We start from the raw sequence: 8444 nt of genomic DNA on the forward strand, positions 1-8444 counted from the left end.
GGGTGGCGGCATTAAAATTCCGACTTTACCGTTTTTAGACCACTCTAATGTGCATGCCCGTACATACATATATATGTATGTATGTATGTATGGGAGTAAGCAAACATTTTTCCAAGCCGTATATCACGAATTTTTCTATTTAATTAACTTTGGCCACAAACAGCAAATAAATACCGACTAGACATACATAAGTATGTATGTTTTTACATATTGCACAAAGAAATACATATTCACCTTTACGAGTATTTCAGCAAGCAAGGTTACACGCTGTGTCAAATGGAGTGAGACGCAGTGAACAGCCGCAGAGTGTATTCTGTGGCAGAGAATTTAGGCAAAAACCACTGTTGGCTCTTCCTGGCGGGAGTTTGGAACAAAATTTGGTGGGGAAATCAAAAAAAAAAACAACAACACAAAATGATATCCGCATTGTGGTGCAAACTTAAGCTTTGATGTGGTTATATAATGCGCGCTTAATTTCTGTAGTCTACTGCGATCGTACTTAACGGCAGTGCACAACGGTATGTTTCTGTAAATGGTCACCATCCTTTTATTTTTGCTCATACGTAGTCCTCGTAACACCTACTTCGGTAGGTAGCCCATCAAATGGGTGCGCAGAATTTCGTTATAAACAACTGGAAAATACAATATTTTCTGACAAAGGTCGAAATTATTCTTCACCTCTTCTTTCGATGGCCATCGGCCCAATGCTTTTATATTTTCCTATGGAATACCGTGGAGAAGATGCAAAAAGAGTTCTGTTTTTATCTATACGAAATGCTTTTGCCGGTATTCATTAAGAAGTCTCTAATAGTGATTTTTCGTGTTGAACATCGATTTCAGGACTATTTGGTGTTCAGTATCACTTATTCACTTATTTATAGTCTCAAATTTAGTGACTTTAGATGAAACTGACTCAGAATTACTCTTGCCAACAAGTGCTACTTTGGACTGAGTAGGCAATTCAGGAGTAAAGTCCTCTCTCGACGTACGCTCTATAAGTTATTCATCATGCCCGTGCTGCTATATGGCGCAGAAGCATGGACAATGACAACATCCGATGAGGCGGCTCCTGGAGTGTTTGAGAGAAATATTGTGCGGAAGATTTACGGGCGTTTACGCGCTGGCGACGGCGAGTGCCACAGACGATGGAACGATGACCTGTATGAGCTTTACAACGATATGGACATAGTGTAGCGAATGAAAATACAGCGGCTCTGCTGGCTTGGTCAAGTCGTTCGAATGCGGTTAAACGGTTATTAGGGGACACCAAAAAGTTTTCAAAAGGATCTAAAATATATAATTAGTCTCTATTATGCCCTTTGAAATCCCTAAAAACTTTCTAAGCATTATTTTACATTGAAAAATGTTTACGACTTTAAGACTTTAGGACGATTAAGACGTCTTGTGAATCCCCTAACTGTAGTAGCTGTAATGTAGAGATAGAAAGACAATGCTCCTCAATGCAAACTGTAAATAGGTATCCGAGTGCTTCCAGACAGATACATTTTCCAGGATAGAGTGTAATGCTGTCTACACACGAGGCAACCGTTGCGGCAACCATGGCTTGTTGCTTCGATCGTACAACAATAGACGAAATTTTATGGAAGAATACACTGTAAATATGTTTGTACGAGAAGGAAAACCAAATTATTTAATTACTTTTTCCTAATTCCGATTGTATGCATACATATGGACATTTCCGTAATTTGTTGTCCACCACACCACTGTGACTCGTACAACAAAGCAACTGGCATATGTATGTATGTACAATGCACATACACACATGCCCACGAAAAGTTTCACAGTTGGTTGCCACATGAAACAAAGCAAAAACGCAAATAAAAGCGACCACAAATCCTTTTTATCTGTGGACTTTTTTTTTGTAGGCTTTTTATTGTTTATTTTCTGGTTGGTTCTTATTTTTAGTAGCCGAAAATAGTTTTATGGCACACCATAAAGTTATATAATGATATAGTTACCAGCTGGGCTGGTTAGTTGGTCAAAAAAATAAAAATGTTAGCTGCTCCCACTAGATATTAGAAAAATATGCACAAAACGCTCATAAATATACACATACATAAGTACGTACGTATATGCATGTATGTTTGTATGTGAGTATGCAAATTTTACCAAAACTAATTTCTCTGCGAGACCACTGAAATATTCAACACAATTACCAAAATAGCTAACAAATAATGAGTTGCAGACGGTCTACATCGCTAGGGGCGAATGCGAGCAACCGTTTGCATTGGTGTTTAGCAATGCCTTTAGATATTTATATGTACATATGTATACTCATGCATACATATGTACATGTATACATGTATTTGTGTTGATGCAAAAGTTACGTTATTCCACTTCAAACCGACCAAGTTAACCAACAAATGCAATCATTCGGTTAAAAAGTTTGCAAACTAAACGCTTCGCCACTTTCGGCCAACAATTTTGTGGAGTAATTTGCATGAAAATTCACCCGCCGTGTGCCAATGGGGTTTTGCTTACTCGCACTCTTGGGGCAAAAAAACTCTGCACATCCAATTGTTTTAATGAATTGCGGAAAAGTGAAACATACGGATTATTTTAATGAGTTGTAATTCAGCAAGAAGCACTGATATTGGAATGAAAACAAAAAGTGTGCAAGTAAAGTATTCGGATTACTGTATAGAAATGCTATAAATACTTAATGATACAATTCATTATCATTTTGCAGCGAGGTTTTTATTTAAGTTTAATTTTTTAAGTAATTACATGCACCGGAAAAACGTTATGCCGGCAGATTAGACACAACTTTTTTACAGTGAAAACTCAATGCTTAGCACTGATTTCGTGAGAAAGTATCAGAAAAATCTCAGATATGAGAGCGTGAGAGTTTTTTAATCAGACATAGCTTATCTCCCAAGTCACACGGGTTATACATACATAGGTGTATTAGGGCGGGTCAGTTTTTTTTACTATGCGCGTATAGCATTGGAGGATTCTACATGATAATTTGCCGAAGAAATAGTTTTCGAAGAAAATGGGAAAGTTTTCACTATTGTGCCCTCTAGTGGACGTTCTTAGAAAAAGATATGTGAAGAAATGGAATCTTTATACCCAAAAAAAAACGTATACAAAATTTAACTACGTCTTTATGACACTACAGCAAAATCCTAAGAAACCTATTTTCGCAATTTGGTCATCTCCAAATTGATTTTAGCCTAATGTACATATTATAAAAATTAGCGTGCATCACTCTCCACAAGCAAAAAAAATAAAATTGGTACCTTTTTCAATCACAATTATACAATTTATAATATCTTAAGAATTAAGATTTACGTAAGCTGAACCATTTTGAAAAAAAAAAAAATTTCATATTTTTATTACTTTGAAAACATGTTGTAAAATTTGTATGGAGACCTTTTAAGCTTAAACTCTTACCATTTGAGGTGATTCTTTGAAAAAAAAAATTTTTTGAAAACTATTTTTACTTAAAAAACTACATTTTTTAATGTATTTTTAAGTCGCTCCAGCTCATGTAAGTCTTAATAGCTTTGCGCAATATTTTGGCGCAAATCTTTAAATATAATAACTTTTATAATTCCGCTAGAAAAACCGCGACTTTCTCAGAGAGGCAGCCTAATATACATACATATCTATATCAAAACCCAGTAAAAGCTCCAAATGAAATTGTTGATAAAATTTTATTGTATTTAAAATGGAAAATAAACCACTGCTAAACATTCTCAAATTCATTTTATTAAGTGATTTAATTTGCCATTTGTCACATAAAATCTAAAAACTAATTGTTAATTTCCGGCTTTTGAATACTAAACTTGTTTGTAGCAACCAACTTTGCGAAACTTTGCATTGGCATTTGCTTTCGCCGCACACAGTTCTTCAACCAAAGCAAGCACTCCAACTCCTTCAACAAATACTACAAACATATCTACGATTTAGCTCGCCTTTCTATATATATAGCTCTTTTAAATTTGAGCTTTAAAACTAAAATCTTGTTTCGTTGCAAGTAATTTGATCAAATCCGAAAATCGTCGGACATATTGTCGTAAATGAAATTTTCGCACGAAACTTTCGCCAAAGCTCATTCATCTTTGCAAGGAACTTTATACTACATAGCATTTAGTTGTAGACAATTGTACGAAATGTTGCAGTAACCGTTGCTATGATTGCTATTGCGATTACTATTGCCTTTCCGTTTGATGTTGCTGTTGCCATTGGTAGTGTTTCTGTATAGTTGCTATTGCTATGGCAAATCCAATTGGAGTTGAAAGTTTTTAGCTGTCAGACGATATTAACACACATTATATATGTAACTGTATTCAACTTGGCGTAAATACACAATATTTGTAACATTTAAACACACACACACACACATACATATGGCTCGGTGCAATTGCTCGACCATGTTTTACTTAATTTAAAGTTAAAGCTGTTTCTTCCCAGTTAACATTCAATGCAAGGGAAACATTTTACTTATTTTAAAGAAGTATAAAAAAAAATATCGAATCGCATAAATCAAAGTAGAAAAGTTTTCAAATAAAATAGTTTTATGCAATAATAATAGTAAAACATTGCATTTTTCGATAATGCCATAACATTTTCAACGCTTAGTCTAACTTTTCATTTAATGATTTGGTTGTGTGCTGACATCGAACTGTTTGTACGTTCACAAAGCTCGCAAATTGCTATTGCAGCATCAGTGCCAGTACAACGTTCTTGGCGCGTAATGAAAGTTGAAATTCTTTAAGCCCTCAACAACATTATATGCGATAGGATACATACATATGTATGCACATATATCTATGGGTCAATCCATGTTAAATGGACCAATGTTTGGAAGCGACCATTTTTGATTTGGATGAATTTACCTTTCACTGATCTCAAATGATGCTGAAATTTTCAAGAAGGTGTTTTTAAAGATATTAATTTTTCAACTTTGAAAAAAAAATTATTATTGTATCTACTCAAACTCCAAATTAACAAGTAAGAAAGTCTAAGTTCGGGCGGAGCCGAACATTAAATACCCGGCGCAAGTATTAAATATATGTTTTCCACCTTTCCGAAAGCTACCGCTACATGATAAGCCGGGGTGTATACATTTTAAGTAAATTAGCGTCCTTAAATTTCGAAATATTGAAATCTCAAGCATATCTGAAATTTACCGTTATATGAAAAGCGGCCTCAATTTTAGTCCGATTTCAACAATTTTCAACGGTTTGCTTTTATGTGGCAAGCACAATAACCATACCGAGCTTGGTACAAATTGCTAGAACGGTTAGCGAGATACATATATGTGATCACAAGTGGGCGGTGCTACGCCCATTTTCCAAAATTTTGTCATAAGCGCTTTTTTGGTAAAGAATTGTTGCAATCATCAATTTTGAATAAATTAGCTCCAATATTTACTGATTTATCGAAGATTTTGTATTTCTCGAAAATACCGTTATATGGGATGTGGGCGTGGTTATTGTCCGATTTTAGAAATTTTCGGCCAGTTGGTATACTGTACCAGGACCAACAACTGTGCCAAGTTTGGAAGAAATTGGTGTAGCGGTTACCAAGATATACACATGTAACCATAAGTGGGCGTGGCTACGCCCATTTGCCAAAATTTTGTAATATTATTATTTTTCGTCTAAAACTCATTGCAAATATCAATTTTGAGTGAATTATCTTCAGTAGTATCTAAGTCGCAGTTTTAGTTTTTCTGAAAATTACCGTTATATGGGAGGTAGGCGTGGTTATTGTCCAATGTTTAAAATTTTTAGCCATTTAGTATGCTGTACTAAGGCCAACAACTGTGCCAAGTTTGGAAGAAATTGGTGCAGCGGTTACCAAGATATACACATGTAACCATAAGTGGGCGTGGCTACGCCCATTTTCCAAAAATTTATAATATTCATGTTTTCCGTCTGAAACTCATTGTAAGTATCAATTTTGAGTGATTTATCTTCAGTAGTTACTAAAATATCGCAGTTTTTGTATTTCTTAAAATTACCGTTATATGGGAGGTAGGCGTGGTTATTATCTGATTTCGCCCATTTTCAATACCATCCGTCCCACGCCCAAAAGAAGTTCACGTACCAAGTTTCGTTAAGATATCTCAATTTTTACTCGAGTTATCGTGTGCACAGACGGACGGACGGACGGACGGACGGACGGACGGACGGACGGACGGACGGACGGACAGACAGTCACCGCTTAATCGATTTCTCTTTTCATCCTGATCATTTATGTATACATTTGTCTATATCTATCTCGATTCGTTTTGCCTGTTACAAACAACCGTTATGTGAACAAAATTAATATACCCTTGTGCACAAGTGCGCTCGGGTATAAAAAAACATTGTTTAACATTACTTTATTCAAAATTTACAAACAAATTTTTTTTAAGTCCTAAAATGCATATCGTTAAAATAACTTTGAAAATTTAAGGGTCTTTTAAGATCAGTTTACAGATCAGGGTACTTTATAAAAAATATATTACATTTTTTCAAATATACATACATACTTTGTTATATGTACCTATAAGCCCAAATATCTTCTTTAAAAGGAGATCAGAACCTTTTAGATGGCTATAAGAGGTTTTGAAATATTCTTACAAAATAACTTTCGAAAAAAATAAATTTGTTTTCCTCTGCCACAACTTCGTTATATGATAAAAGAAAATTGCGGATCAAGTTCATAAAAAATTAAAAATAGTCGATTTCAGCCATTGGTCGATTTGGCATGGAATGACCCACCAAATATACTATGTATAAGGAATGCAGCATGTAAAGCCAGCTGTTTGTTGGTACTTATTTAGCCATTAGCAGAACAACATCGGTTCGTTGCGTGGTTGCACTGCATATGTACATACATACATACAGGGACGGTATGAGGGGTGGAGCAGTAGTGTCTTTGCCGGCATCTTGTCCTTACAAGTTCAGAACTTATGCAACTCGCCTTTTGGCGCTTTAGTATGTTGAGTGTACTGCAAGCTGGAAGTTGTATACTCACACACACATACACACATGCATATACAAATCTTCAGAGTAGCTAACAATACATAAATGCGACAACTTCCCGCAATTAGCGCACTGCCCGAACGGTACTTAAGCAAAGCCTTGACGCTCAACTTTGTACATGTACTATGTACATATGTATGTATGTACATGCATAAAGTCTGCAAGTGTACGTACATACAGCAGTTGTTGTACTTATGTTTGTTGGCTGTACCACTTTCGCCGACTTTATTCTTATCACACCTGCAGTCTAAAAACGTTCGTCTTGGTAATTATTTAAATTTTTTTCTCGCTCGTTGCAACCCTTTCATACTCTCACGTAGCTGTGCGCTACCAAAGTTGGAGTTTTCTTTTTCAATTAGCCACTTCTTCTGCAGGTTCTGAATTTAAATCCACAGTTTTGGTCGTCATTCAAGAAATTGTAGCGTATTTGCTGTTTAGTAGAGCTGGATTTGGAAGGCTAAATATGTAGCTTTGGAGTAGAGATGCTTATCAGAAAATTCGTGGGCCAGATATCGAATTTGGGACCATTGGTGTGACAGCAAACACGTGCGTACACTTAACTATCTGCTTCATTCTGAGACCATGTTTATTGTTTTAAACTTCAGCAAGCTTATCCTGAGAGGCCGAATCCAAACGTTCCAGTATCTGAAAAATAGTTTTTCAGAAATTTTGGAGGTGCCTTCTGCGAATAATATAGACCACGCTCTTGATCTGGTAGCTATGTAAAGGGGTGATGATCCTTTCTTTTCCAGATTATTTCCAATCTCAGAGAACCTTAGCTCGATTATGAAGGTGCTGCATCATAATCTTAGATGGTACTTGATGAGATCTGAGGTCCTCAGGATCCTGTTGGGAGTCAAAAATTCCAAATTTTGAGTTGTGTCACTTTTGAAGATCGTGATATGTTGGTTATTTTGTTGGAAAAGTTCCCATGGCTCCAGTTAACCACATGCTTGCTTGATGGCTCTACGTTGTGTTATCCTGTAAACCCAGGCCCCATAAGTTATCACCGTATAGATCCATCTCAAGATATTTGGGGAGCAGCTGCAATTCTTTTCTGTTGTGAACCTACCCTAGGGATGTCAGTGGCATAAAAACATCGATGTATTTCTTTGATTCGATGTCGAAATATACAGCGATGCATCGTAGGGCATACATCGATGCTTCCATTTGCATAGGATTTTCAGATATTATTTACAACAAAATATATTATTATCTAAATTGTACAAAATTTCAAATTAATTACAGTAACTTAGCTAATTATGTTTCTAATAGAACTTTTTGGAACCATTTCAATTATTTGGCCAATCTCACTTCTCTTTTTTACAAAATTGAAAGACAATGTACTAGAGATGTCAGTTTTCAAAAAACGACTATTTATACATCGATGGGAAATTTTTCGAAGCATTGCAGCAAACCATCGATATTTCAGAATCGTCG

This window comes from Rhagoletis pomonella, unplaced genomic scaffold (genome assembly GCF_013731165.1).
Source record: "Rhagoletis pomonella isolate Grant_MI unplaced genomic scaffold, Rhpom_1.0 Rhpom_scaffold_00002, whole genome shotgun sequence".
NCBI classification, from domain to species: domain Eukaryota; kingdom Metazoa; phylum Arthropoda; class Insecta; order Diptera; family Tephritidae; genus Rhagoletis; species Rhagoletis pomonella.